Below are 14,998 nucleotides of genomic sequence, written 5' to 3'. Positions count from 1 at the left end.
ACAAAAAAGTTCACGCTAATGGAAGCTGGATTCTGGCAAATTGTTATTCACCAAAGATGGGTCATATAGAATTACTCAAAACTAATTAGTAATTCCAAATTAAATTCTGCAAGAAAATGATATCTAATGGAAATGATATATTTTATGCAAATTATATGCATTGAAATTAAAGTAGTCTAGTGTTTGTGACTTAGTAGTAAAATGGAGCATTACAACCATGAGGACATGTGTTTAGTCTCCCCTGTCAATTGCTGGGCGGGCTCCTGTGCATTGAACAACTAGAAAAGAGTAGGCATTCATGAGCCTATATTTGTATCTTATGGGCTGTGATGTGCATAATAAGAAATCATAAACATTAATATCAAGTTAAATAAGCCCAGTGGTTGTGACTTAACGGTGAGCTGGAACATCACCACTAGGAGGAACCAGCTTTAGTTTGCTGCTAAGCAAGGTCCTGTGCATCAAACAATTAGAAAAATGCAGACATTCCTGGATCCTTATCAGCATCTCGTGTCCTAGGTAAAGTGGAGGCATTCCTGGGCCTAAATGAGGTGTATTGTAATGCTAATGGGCACACTAGCAAACAACTTAACCCAAGTTTCGAACCCCTGCCGACATGTGAAGCAGAGGAGCGGGGTGAGCTGTTATGGGATACGCAGTCCATAACCTCAACCACAGGATCTACCAAGGCAAACGATGCTAGTAATACTTATAAAAATCAATTTCTCAATGCAGCTTCCTACACTTAACTTGAGCTATTAATAAAAAAAATATGTAACCATATCGAAACTCAACCCAATTACTTTCCCGCCAGAACAGTATAAATAGCTCTCTCTCTCTCTCTCCGCTTTGCTTTGGCAATTTCTGATTCCAAAACACATTTAGAAATCTTACTAGCTAATTATCCCGAAGCATTAGGTTCTCACAATACAGATTCATGTAATTTTAAACTTTTCGAGAAAACTGTACCAAAAATTAAGTCACATATTTTATTACGAAAACCCAAGCCTTATTATTTTCTTGCAAATACCATCCCATATAAATCTCTATGTAAAGCAAGCTGAGAAAATGAACTTCAAGAACAGACTTTCCATTTGTATAGACTCTTTCCTACAACCCCAACTCTAACGCACTTATAATGATCGTGGCATACACCCTTTACAATTTTCTTTAAAAATAAATATCAAAACCGAAATAACAGCTTAAAATTTATGTTGAGTACCTCAAATCGAGCTAGCTGTATTATCAGTTCTGTACTCGAACATATCCACTGAAAATGTGCGTATACCCTAGCAGGAACAATTTCGTCACAAACCCTAGCATGACAATTAGTTCAGCCTGGCGTTCGTTGAAAGGATGAAGCAAAATGAATGAATAAAACTTAGAAACAAGAACAAAACGAAAATTTAACTTCTGACGGCTTAGCTGCAGCAAATGTGAATGAATTTTCATGGCATTTTCCAGCCATTGCTGCTTGTGTTCTTCTTCTAAAGCCCTGTACCTGTGCAGTAGCCTGATCAGAGATCTGCTGCAGGATCAACTTCCATTGTAAATTCACATTTGATTCAAGAAAAACGGTAATTATTTAAATCCCAAAACGAAGATAGCGTCAAATGCATGGCATTATAAGCAGCTTATTGACGACTACACAGAGGGGCCGTCAATTTTTTGTGTTGACTCCCACGAAGCTTAAATTTCCGAGGAAAAGGATACAAATAAATTGTTTTAGTTTATTGACGATAGCCTTGCACGATATCGACTGCAATTTATTATTATTATTATTATTATATTGGCCTTCCCTAGCAGCTCCTATTTCAAGACGTGTAAAGTTGAGATCCAATACGGAGTATTCGGAGTTCATTCCAATGAACTTGGAGGGCATCTTAACCGTCGATCCTGGGAAATAATTTAGGCTGCTCTAGAGGTTTTTAAGCCGGGCTTCCTTTCTCTCGGATGAAAGTAGGGTATCGAAGAATGAGACGGAGGATAGTGGCAGCTCCCAAAAATAATAATAATAATTTCTTAATATAATAATAATAATAATAATAAGAGAATTATTGATTTAGTACAAAATTGGTGAATCACTTAATTTTAGATTTTAACTATTTTTATTAATTAAAATACATACTATCTTTTATTGGCATATTTTTGTGCATTTACAAGTATGGTCCAAATATAGGGCCCGTTTGGTCGTGAGCATAGGAATGGAGAATAGGTATGTAATATTGGGAATAGGAATGAGTATTCCAATAACAACTATTTTTTGGAATGGGTATAAGCTCATTTTAGAGGCAAAATGGGAATACATATTCCTATTCCCTATTCCAAGTGACGAACCAAACAGAAAATGGAAAACGTATTCCAACTTTTCTATTCCTATTCCAGCAACCAAACAGGGCCTAAATTCCAAAAAGTGTTTGAATAAGGAAGATAATCAAACTTTGTTAGGAGACATAGATGATATATTAATAGAAATAGGAAATTATATAAGTTGGAAAAAAGCTCCTTTGAAAGTCTAAAAGTTTTTATAGTCCCTAACTTCTATCTACCTTAAAACTTTTTAATTATGTCATATTTGGCATATATCTTCATAAAACATCCTTCACAATTTGTTAATATAATAGCATTTTATAAAATCTAACATTGTTTTGAAGTCCCAAAATATTTAGAAATGCAACACATGAACCACTCTTGTTATAGTAAATGATCTATGTCAAATAATTTTTTACCATTTCTGACCAATCCTTGAACATTGTTATTCCTCTGTGCGGTCTTATTGGTTATTATTGACATCCCCCTTATCACCTTCATCTTGACAGTCTCTTTGATCTGCATTCAACATTACATCAACACTAAGGATGTCATTATTCGGATTTGGTAATAGATCATATACAGGTACAAACATTGGGTATGAGTGTAGAAGGGCCCTTGACAAATTCCCCCCGTAAATCCCTCACCATTATATAAATCATACCTTTGCATGACTCTAAGTAGTTATTATCAAGATAAAACTCTTAGCTTTATACGGATATCAACTAGAGTTTATAGAGATGACGACAATTGAGTTAGATCCAATGAATTTGAAAGAAAAATATGTAACAACTGACTTGGAAACAAAATTGTACAAGCTATGGGAGAAAGAACTTCTTCCTCAATGATCCATTGCATATACATTAAGCATGCATCACAATCAACTTTGAAGACCATCGCTAGTTCATTATTGGCATGTGTGCATTAAATGACAGTCCTCCTCATCTAGTTGAATACTTGCCCTTGAATCAAACGATTTGCACTCCATTTGACATCTCTCACAAACTTAAAAGCCTTCACACTCTTTGTGGTAGCTTTACACAACTGAGGCAGAGGATGAAGACAACATCCTGTTCATACAATTGTATCATCTTAAAATGAGCACCCATTGACTTGGGGGCTCTTACGACATTTTACCTCCTCTTTAGTGATCTCTTAAAATATGGATGCATTCATGCTCAAATTCTTCACTTTTATGTCTAATTAGATCTTTTTAATATTATGCAACATCTTTTCTTAATTTAAGATTAATAATATGAGTTTTCCTTTATTTATTTAAATTGAAAATAAATATTGACTTAGTTGAGTAGAGCTTATTTCTAAGAGTGTTCCTTTATTTTCTCCTCTAATTAACTAATTCATTTCATCTCGTTGAATTTTTTATTTATTTATATTAATATAAAATGGGTTGGACCTTTATTTCTCTTAAATATTATGTGGTCTTTTATTAATTTAAATTAATTAATTGGGTCTTATCTTGACCTATATTTTATCTCCCCTCCAAATCTTTTTTTATAGATAATAGGTCAAAGCCTAGATTATTTATTAATTATTATTATTTGTTGAGATTAATTATTATAATATATTAAGCTCAAATAGATTCAAACCCAAGACCTTTGAGATGAGAGGATCACATTTTGTCAGTGTTGTAGGCTCTTGCCTAATCTCCCCTCTAAATTTTTATTTCTAAAGTGAGATAGACCTCTATTATTTTAAATTAATATTTCTTTATTTTTTTAATTAGTGAACTACCTAGGCCTTGCAATTAGTTTATTATTAAATAAATTGATCAATTTACACCCCATTCAACTATAGGCATTGGGGGGAAAAGAATGGGGTCGGAAAACCCTTAGTGTAGTCCGAGACTTTTTTAGTCCTGTCTTCAAAATTGCACTGGATTCTCATCCCAGTTTAATGGGAGAATTATTAGTTAAAATGGTTGGTTTACATTTAATACCAAGTTTATAAGATAAATGATTTACATATAAGGGTACTAATAAGTGATTTGCACATTATGAAGACTTGTAGCTCTCCTTCTGCCTCTTTGATCTAGGAATTGTGACACATTTGAAGTTTGTGATTGGGAATTATAGATCTTTATTTTTCTTATTTGAAGTGATCCTACAATCTAAACATCCTTATCTAGCTAAGATCAGTTTGTTAGTTTAGTTCATTTAGAATAATCTTATGTTAATAAATGAAAAATAACTAAGATCATATTTGTAGGAGTTGATGAAATCCAACTCTGCAGTCGCCAAGATCACCTGCAGTGCAAATAGCTTGCCGAAGAGAAACCTAAGGAGCAAGAGCTTGAAGGAAACAAAGCAAGAGAAAATATTTCACAATAGGAAAAATGAAATTGTTATGTGAATGGATGAATTTACAATGAGAGAGAGACCGCTTATAAAGGCCTCAAGGAAGCTTGTAGAACAAGTTGGAAGGAGGTAGAAGATAAGGTTGACAACCAAGCACTCTTTTGCAAAAAAGTGGAACATGCTAGAAAGGAACAAACTCCCGTGTTGTCAACAACACATTACTACAACTAATAACTACTAAATATTAAATAAATGCATTAACCTAAGTAAACTTAAGTAAATAGAATAAATAATTAATAATTAATTAATTAATTACTCTAACACCCCCACTTAAGTGCAACTTAGGGGAATGACTTAAGCTCCCAAAACTAAGATGAAAATACAGAATGGGTCCTGCCAATAAGGCCATGTTAGGTACCCATGTACAATGTAAAAAAATGCAACCTCTGTAAACGGGGAAAGAGAGAAAACCATGTGAGAAAAAACCTCCCCCAAAAAGAGGTAAAAACAACATGCAGAAAAAAAAAACATGAAGTGAAGGAAGGAAGGCCTCAACCAATCCCCCCAAGGACAACTTCCACCAAAAAATAGTCAAGAGACCCGCTCACAACCATAAGTACAACCAAACCCCCCATGAGAGATACTAAAGCCTCCCCAGAATAAAGGAGCCCCTGAAGGAGGGATCGAACCAATGCAACTCCAATGTGGAAGAAACAAGGGTACATAACAAGGGAATCCCTGAATGAGAGGCAAAACTGGAAAGCCTAGCTAATGCCCAGAGGAGAATGTATGAGGAACCAAAAAGGGAATCCCCAAGGCAGGTGTGATGACAGTGTCATGAATGTCCACTGTAGTATCTGCAACAAGTGCTCCTGAAGTGTCAATGAATGAAATTGGAGGATCAGGTAGAGTGAAAGAACAATCCTATAGAGGAGAAAAGGCCTCAACTAGATGTGGTGTGGTAGTCAAAACAAGAATCTCAGGAACAATACAAAGGTTCGAGTATCCTGACTGCACCACATGATGCTCTTGCGAGAGAGAAGAGTTGTGCTCCAACAATGGAGATGGTGGACCAAAGTGCGAGAAGGTGTAGAGATGAGTGGAAGGATCAACTACCCCTATAGCAATAAGACCTCCTATTACACGATCCCAAATGAAGATTGAATCAACAGTGAACTCAACTATCTTCCTTGATCCACTGCGTGTAATCTGAGAAATCGAGAGAAGTTTGGCAGACAAAGATGGAACATACAATACATCATTGAATATACCATCCTGGATGTGAACTGAACCTTTCCCATAGACTAGTAGTGCAGTGTTATTCCCCATCAGAATATGAGGAATAGGAGAAGCCTCAAGAGTAGAGAAGACACCTTGAGAAGATGTCATATGGTGAGAAGCACCTAAATCCAATATCCAAGGGACCTGTGAAGGAGACGTAATGGTAGCCTGTAATGCATGACCCTTTCCAAGATCTAATGTAGATGGTGAAGATGTGGAAGAAGACTGAAAGGCAGACCCCTGTGAGGTAGAAGAGGATGGAGAAGAAACGGTGTTCTTCTGAAGAAGAGCTTGAAAATCTATAATTTGTTTCTCATAGCCATCAAACCTCTTCTGAAAACAATGAGCCTCATCATGAGATCATTTCCCATAATAGGAACAGGTAGGAGTCTCAGTCTTCTTTTTCTCGTTCTTCTTAGAAGATGATGAACCAGTAGAAGAGGGATTCGATATCTATTTCAACTTCTGCTCCTGTGTATCCTTGACAAGCAATGCCTGCGATTGTGAACCTGAAAGTGAATCCATTTGATTGATCTTGGATTGTTCACGAGTTAATCGATTACAAAATATCTCAAATGAAGGCATCCTATGTCTGTCACCCAATGCATCCATAGTGGAGTAGAAAGTGGAAGAGAAGGTCTGATACTGTCCCCTCAACTTTGAGAGTATCAAAAAGATACACTCATAATCTGTCTTGGTTTTCCCACATCCCTGCAAAAGTGTATGCAAAGATTTGAATTTCATCAAGAAGTCCTCAATGGTGGGAAAGTTGGCAGGTGTTAAAGAAGTCAACTCTACATCAAGCTACAATGCTCGAAATTCATTCACTATGCCAAACAAAGTCTGAAATTTGAGCCAATAAGCCCGAGGAGTGGTCAAACCATCCAAGTGAAATTGCAAATTGTCTAAAATGTTCAGTGCAATCAATCCCATGGCCTCATCCATTTTGTTCCTATGCTAAAGAACCTCAAAAGCTCGTGTAAGAATAGGTTGATTCTCATCCAGACATGACCATAAGCCCCTTGACATGAGAAGCCATGTCATTTGTGCCTTCTAGGTGTGATAGTTGTGTGGTGTGAGACGGGTCACAGATGGATCCACCATTGAGAGAAAGAAGAAGACAAAAGTAGAAGGGTCTTATTCTAAAGTAAATTACAAAAAAGAAAATGCTCCCCCCCCCCCCCCCCCCCCACAATGTATAAATTGGGCACTCTTTGGGCAAGGGCCCTAGCTCGATTGGCTAAATCTTTCCTGTTGCAGGGGGTTGGTCACAGGTTCTAGTCTCCCTCGTCCCTGTGGTACTGATGGACTTGTCGCACCAGCACTACCGATCACATTAAAAAGTTTACTTGGTGCACTACAGTTTATAGGGGGGGCCGTGCTGCACCCGATTCCTGCAGTCTAATCAAAAAATAAAAAAAAAAAATTGGGCACTCTTTACTTAATATGATTACAATAGCCAATTTAGGGCCTATTTCTAAAAGTAATATTTATGTCCACATAACCTATAATCTAATTGCAGATCTGGAAAGTAGACAAAAAAAATGCACTTTCAAAAAAAATGGAACTTGATTATGTGTCTAGATGAGCCCGTACAAAGTATTTAAAGTGGCAAAAATTGGAATTTGCGAGTTGCTGAAAAATTCAAGAATAGAGATGTCAAAGCACCTGCAGCAATGTGTAGATCACGAAATTCTACTCCAAAACAAAAAAAATTGCTCGAAAAAACGAGTCCGTATGAGGGAGATATCATTGTTTGAAAATCACCTCTGTAGTTATTTTTTCTAAATCGCTGTCGTCGCACCTCCAAAAAATAAAGAAAAAAGCCCAAAAAAATCAGATATGTTATGCCAAACCCTCTTTCTCCTTTTTCTCCAAATACTGAAAAAAATGCTCTTCCTCCCGATTGAAGAAAAAATCACAAATAAACTAGGGTTTGTGTCTCCAAATCACGGCTTCAAAAAAATCCTTCGAATAAGAAGCAGTAGGGAGGCTCTGATACCATGTAGGAGTTGATGAAATCCAACTCTGTAGTCACCAAAATCACTTGCAATGCAAATAGCTTGCCGAAGAGAAACCTAAGGAGTAAGAGCTTGAAGGAAACAAAGCGAGAGAAAATATTTCACAATAAGAAAAATGAAATTGCTATGTGAATGGATGAATTTACAATGAGAGAGAGACCGCTTATAAAGGCCTCAAGGAAGCTTGTAGAACAAGCTGGAAGGAGGTAGAAGATAAGGTTGACAACTAAGCACTCTTCTACAAAAAAGTGGAACATGCTAGAAAGGAACAAACTCCCGTTTTGTCAACAACTCATCACTACAACTAATAACTACCAAATATTAAATAAATGCATAAACCTAAGTAAGCTTAAGTAAATAAAATAAATAATTAATAATTAATAATGTATTTACTCTAACAAAATTTACCTTGAAAACATAGTAGTAGTCATAAATATAAAAGGAAAGCTAAAATATATGATATTGTTTCTAGATAATATTATCCTCCAATTATACAAGATTATACAGGGTACAATAATAGTATAATAGAATTAACCATCAGTGGAGGAAACTCTATTGTACCTTGTTATCCAAGCTAAGTAGAAAGAGAAAAAATCAAACATAAAGGAAAGCAAGAACACTAATACATGTCTTATATCGTTATAATCTTGATATTAAAGCAAGATTATCAAGGGTATAACATATGCATTGGAGAACCTAAGATAGGCCAAGAATACTAAAATCTACGATCATGTAGATTGATAATCTTAGCACTTGTTATGCTTGTGATTATGCAACCTACACAATGATAGAAAAAAAGTTGAAACTATTAGAGAAGACAGGCATACCTAAGCACAAAAGATAAGAAAAAAAAGGGAAAGTCAAAAGGACAAAGAAAAAAAAAGGATAGGAAGTGAACAATAGGAAAATAATGAACAGGGGAGCCTTGTCGAAAGAAGCTTGGCCACAAGCCACAACATCTGAAGCACATATGAGTATCTTTAGTGAAGAGTTGAAGAGGGCTAGAAACTAGGGAAGAAGACTAAAGGGAACTTGAAACAGAACAAGAAGGAAGGATAGGGAAAGAGGGAGGCAAGAGAAGGATGAATGATATCAAATTTGAGGGATATTGTTGCATTTGAATCTAATTTTTTTTTTAGAGTCTCAAAAGCACAATACCCACCAACCAGTATGACAAGAAAGGAGAAGATTGAATGAAGCATAACTGAAGAAGGAGCACTTAAAAAAGCGGAGAAGACATAGATAAGAGGATGCAAGTCTAAAGCCTTTTGACGAGATGATAGGAATAAACAGATGGAAAAGGAATATGCCAATAACAATAAGGAAAATGACAAAGGGGGATATGTAGCAGGAAACCAAAAACAAAATAACAAATCATGAAAAAGAGGGACAATTGGAAGATAATAAACAAAGTAAGAGAAAGAAATGGAGCTAAAAGAGGAAAGGCAATGAGACACCTCAGAGGATTATTTTAAAAGTTTTGGCATAACTTGGCGAGATTAAAATAACATGGTGGAAATGAGTTTATTAGTTGTATATCTAGACTATATATTGAGATACATTTATATTAAAATTTGAAGATAGGGAGGGAAATATCTTGATATATGATCACTTAAGCCTAATTGGGAAGGATTCTAAATGAAACTTTAACTAAAAGTAAACACTTATTTTGATCTAAAGAAGTTTAATTATGTTATTTCTAAATTGAAAAGTCTATAACTACACATATATTTCTGATGAACATCATAACTTTACAACCCAATTTTATAGTTCTAAAATAGTTGATGTAAATATTGGAAATTACTTCTGAAAATTTGCAAGATTTACTTATTTATATTGTCAGTTAATGTCACATTAAAGGGGGGAATTATTTAAAATATCCATGAATGTTAAAATTTAATGCACATGGAAAGCCAAGTTGTCTTCTACGTATGATTGAATCTATTGGTGACTTTTTTTAGGGTAGTGAACAAGCAAGGGTAAACTAAATTCTAGTTTGATAATATGCAAAAATGTGGAGTATAAAGATTCATGTTTAGTTTGGGATTTAAATGTATATTTAAACAAACATGAGAGAAACACAAAAATATCAAAATTTATTAATCAAATATTCTATTTACCCGTTAAAATATGAAATACTTATCTCTAAAATGCCTTCAATAGTGTATATTTTGAATAGTTTAAAGAAATTTAAGGGTGCCTAAATCCTTATTCAAAAACCATCCCAGTGCCTGCCCTAGTTGGCATTTTGCTATTGTTGCCGAACTCTTTTAGGACAATTTTATGTTGATGATTATTAGTGATATTATTTTGAGATTATCAAATATTGTTTCAAATTCAGTTGATCATATGATGAGATTACTTGATACTCCTTACTTCATGTATGTATGATGATTATTATAGGGTTTGTAGTTATTATGATGATTAGTTAGATGGTTTATTATCACATGTGTTTTTATAGATACTTACCCCATACTTGCATGTGTGGTGTGCGTGTTTGTTTTCTTTATGTATGGCATTTTTGATGTGGTTAAGGAAGGGAGTCGTAGTCACCTACTAGTTGGGATCTACACGATGCACCACTTACTGCCATTGCCTGTTTTGCTTAGTGTATATTGTGTTTGTACATGCATGGATTTTATGTAGGTTGCAGGTATCGGGTATCGACTTCCTTGAATTGCTAGGATGAGAGTACCCTATCGCATTATCTCAATGGTAAGAGAGGGGAGATAAATTCTTGAGTCCAAATCCCAACCCTTTAAGCCAAAGTATCTTAGTTGAGTACCCTCTGAATGCGTCAGATGATGTAATTCATGATATTAACCCTTGGTTTAATTTTGTATGTGTTTTCTATGTTGGGTTTTCATATTTTACTTTGGAGGTCTTCGGTGAATTTTCTATTAATTAAGTCTAATTAAAAAAATTTAATTAATGATTTAATTCAATGGAGAATTAATATAATATTTTAATATTTAATTAATTGAAAAATTAATTAAATAAAAGAATTAAATTTGAAGATAAAAGTTATAAGTTTAGATTTGGAATGTGATAATATTTATTTAATTTAATAACAATACATTTAGAGTTCATTTTTAAATAAATACTAAATAATATTATTATTATTTAAGTTAATAAAAAATTTATCGATTAAGTTTCAAAAATAAATTTAAAAGTGGAAAAGAAATTAATTTATTAAAATTTCATGACCACATGATAAGTGCATGAGATTTAAAATTAATAAATTAATTTAAAAAGGAGTCAAGTGAATATTAAATAAAGAAATTTAATTAAATAAATTAATGTGCATTATTTTAATACTTATTCACATAGGAGTATGCGAACCCTTGTGAGTTGTCATGTTGACAACACAGGAGTTTGCACTCTAATTATGCACATGTTGTCTACACTTGGGAGTTAGCACATTATTTGAGCACATGGTGTCTACAACATTCTAAACACCTCATCATGTTTATCTTCTTATCGTGGAAGATATGTGCTTAGCTGTCATGCTTATCTCCTAGTTCTTTCTAGACACATTCTAGATGCATCTTAGAGGCCTTTATATACAGGCTCTCCTAGTGCGTATGGACAAGCTCATATGCTTCTACAAGCACTCCTAGTCACTTGGGGGGGGGGGGGGGTTTCAGTTCTTGGAGGAATTGCGAATGTTGGAGAAGGAAGGAATTTTCAGAAAGGAGAAGGCTCTAAGAGGAGGAGCTTCTCTACAATTTTTTGAGGCGTAGCGAATTAGCATCAATGTCTAGATAGGCAGTTGTGATTATTTCACATATTTTATTACGCTCTTTCTCTTCTTGTCTTCATCGTGTCTGTTATGTGTGTTTGAATAATTCTCTATGAATGAACCTTCAATTTAGTAATTCGGGCATGCATATTGTTTCATCCAATTATGGGAATTAAAAATATCATTGCAACCTTCCCTTAGTAGAATCAAGATTTGGAAATTGATTCGGGTTTAGGTTCGAATTAAAATAGAATCTTATTATTATACATTAGTTTTATATGATTTATTAACTAATCTAATTTAATTTAATTTAATTAAGATTAGTTAATAATAGAAGAAGTGTAATTAATTATTAGTCAATTTAAGTAAATGGATTTTTAAATGAGGGCAAATTAAAAGAAAAGAGATATTAATAAGTGTTTAGTGGAATTAAATAATTGAATTATTAATGAGATTGATTTCACTTAAAATCAATGAAGATTATTTTAATAAATGTTTGTCCTTGAAGTGTTTTAAGAAAATTGTAAACTAATTGTTTGAAAGTTGATAAGTATTATTCTAATGTTTTGAATAATGCAAATGATTTTATCTAAAAGTCAATGGGAACTAGTTCAATGATTTAAATAAGTAAATAATTATCTTTTGATTAATTTAGAAAATTGTTTTAAAATAATGGAGGGATAATTCTATGTTTAATTTGAAGAGATAAATGGGTTGACTTGGAGATTAAACGAAGAATCTTATACACTTGAAATATACTTGATACAAAAATCTGAAACCTCATATTTGGCTTAACCATGTGATTGCAAAAGCAAATGAAGACACGTGTTTGTATCTTGTTTCTCTTTGTTATATGTGTTTTGGGGTTTTGGGGTTTGTCCTAGCTTTGACCAGTCTTAGGTTGTTACCAGAGATTCGGGGGTTATGTGTTTATGATGTCATGTTGATGTTAATCTTGATCTTTTTAAAACCCAACCATGGTAATGTGATGGTATGCTCTATGAGATGTTTGTATTTATTGATTGTTATTGCTTTCCAGTCTTCTTGTGTGAAGCTGAGGTGTATGTATTTGAGATACTTGACTTAACCATTTTTGAGTCATCGATCAGTTATACTTGGGTTACTTTCCAGTCGCCTTGATGGGACTGAAGTGTTTAATTTAATTCTTGATGATGTCATGTTGTGACATGGTTTGACTTGACCATTTTGGAGTCTTCGATCAATATTACTTTGAGATACTTTTTGGTTGCTCGTTGAGAACCGATGGATATTATGATTATCATTGGATGCTTTTTAGTTGCTCGTGGAGAACTGATGTGATTATTTTGATTATCTTTTGATGCTTTCCAATCGCTTGTATAAGACTGAAGTGATTTTATGATTTGTGATTTCATGAGCCTAGGGTCTCCCCTAAGTGGCTACCAAGGTAACTCATTGTAAGTTGTTTAATAAGTGAAAACATTACACTAAATACTAACTTAAATGAACCTAATAAGATAATTGTATGTTCTCGCCCATGCCTCGAGTGCTAGTACAGACTAGGATGGGAGTAGAGAGAATACTTGGTTGCGACCTTACATTCCATAGTATGCCTCGTCAGTACAAGAGGATACTAGAGGCCACATAGAGATCACTAGGGGGCCGGGGTCTATTGAGAGACTACCGGGGTAACTCTAGCATGATTCTTGTGATGACACTTTCTCACTTACATAGTAGGTTTCCTACGTGTCTTTGTGTGCCTCTGGGAATTAGATGTCATTCTGTGTTAGAACCTTTAGTTAGTGTACTTTTAGGATTTCTCAACTTAGAGAGTACTTGTGTTATGTGGTTTGATATCCTGTTTGGGACTTGAGACTATCTCCTCGGTGCGGTGGGAGTGGGCCATTTAGGTTCCACGCGGTTGGGTGGTAGTGCTTTTTCACTCTTACCATTTGAGATCCGTTCGTAGACACCGTAGCTAGAGCATTCTTTGTTGGCATTTATTGTCATTCTATTCTTGGATCTTATGATGGATGTTATTTACTGGTATGTTTCTTTATATTGATGATTAACATGTGATAGATGATGTTATCTAATTTGTAGGATCATCTTATGCTTTATTCTTCTATGTTATATCTCTTTATGCATATGTTGTAGCATGTTTTAGGAGTGACATCCCTATTACTATAGTACCGATGATCTCTCCGGTGGCTTGGGATGTTACGCGCGAGAGATGGCTAGGGCCCACGATGGTCTAATGATGTTATTGATGATTGAGAGGAACTGTGCACTTAGTTAGTTGTGTTTTATGATGGATGGATATCTTTTATGATGGTTGTTATATTTTTATTGATGGATGGATGTATCATGTATGTTATTGGTTTCATTTACTTTATTGCACTTGCATCATGGATTAGAATAGGATGATGTACTTTATTTTTGCATATGTATATTCATTTAAGCCTTTCATACCCTGTGACATGTACAATGGATGATTGAGCATTCTAAAAATTAATTTACTAAGGGACATTTGGAACAAATGTATATTGCTTAAGAACATTGGACTTTTTAATTATTCTTTCATATGGATGTGGTAATTGTTAGACTTAGTATTAATTAAATTAAATGTGACTCAACGTCTTTGGATCCTTAAAGAATGTAACCCATTATGTATGCTTATGTACGCTTTAGTTGTATGTATGTTATTACTTCTGCTACTATGTGTTTGATATGAATGGCTTATCTTTCATGATTAAAAAAAAATTTGGTTGGCAAACTTAGTAAAAATTTAGGTTAATTCTTTTGGATCCCTTGGCGGGGCGTTACATTTCCATAGATTACACACAGAGTGAGTTAGTGATGTTTTGCAAAGGATATATATAAGCCAACTTAAAAAATTTATTAGAATCTAGCATTATGGTTAGCTTATTTCTTATATTAACATTCCTAGAAAAGTTTAATCGGATTTTTAATAAAGCTCTCAAGTTACGAGAGTGTGTAGGAGCAACAAAGCTATACTAGAAGCTATCAATCGAAATGCCACCAATATAATATGGCTAACAAAGGGACCGTGATGAAACTAAATAAAAGTTGTTGACAAATTAGAGGAATCGTATTTGAACTAACTACCCATTTATGCCACATAACCAAAGAAAAAACTTGACATATGTTGTAACAGCCCGCCAGGGAACTCAAAAGAAATTAACCTAAAGTTTCAATAAGTTTGTCAAACATTTTTTTTTGAAAGATAATAACAATAATAGTTATAAAATAGTGGAAGCAATAACAACGAGAGATAAAATAATAATGGAAGCATTAACTGACATACATAACAACCATCATAAAAAAAT

General features: G+C 34.2%; 1 protein-coding gene across 4 annotated transcripts in view; it reads right to left on the bottom strand.

Moving 5' to 3' along the window:
• The window catches only part of LOC149563007 (AT-rich interactive domain-containing protein 3-like), a 78,545-nt gene extending 76,762 nt beyond the window's left edge, over positions 1–1,783 (bottom strand). Inside the window, exons 1-2 of one of the 4 annotated variants that reach the window (XM_089826446.1) lie at positions 1,502–1,783; positions 1,223–1,316 (exon numbers count right to left, since the gene is read on the bottom strand). The gene's annotated coding sequence lies outside the window, so the exon portion shown is untranslated. Of the gene's footprint in view, positions 1–1,222 lie in introns of all 4 variants that reach the window. The other 3 variants (XM_089826448.1, XM_089826445.1, XM_089826447.1) reach the window with 3 other exon arrangements.
• Between the last annotated feature and the right edge of the window lie 13,215 nt (positions 1,784–14,998).

The sequence above is a fragment of the Cupressus sempervirens genome, chromosome 4 (assembly GCF_028749045.1).
Source record: "Cupressus sempervirens isolate cs-2001-9-10 chromosome 4, ASM2874904v1, whole genome shotgun sequence".
NCBI classification, from domain to species: domain Eukaryota; kingdom Viridiplantae; phylum Streptophyta; class Pinopsida; order Cupressales; family Cupressaceae; genus Cupressus; species Cupressus sempervirens.
Note: the sequence above shows the minus strand (reverse complement) of the source record. Positions and strands in the feature narration are given on the sequence as shown.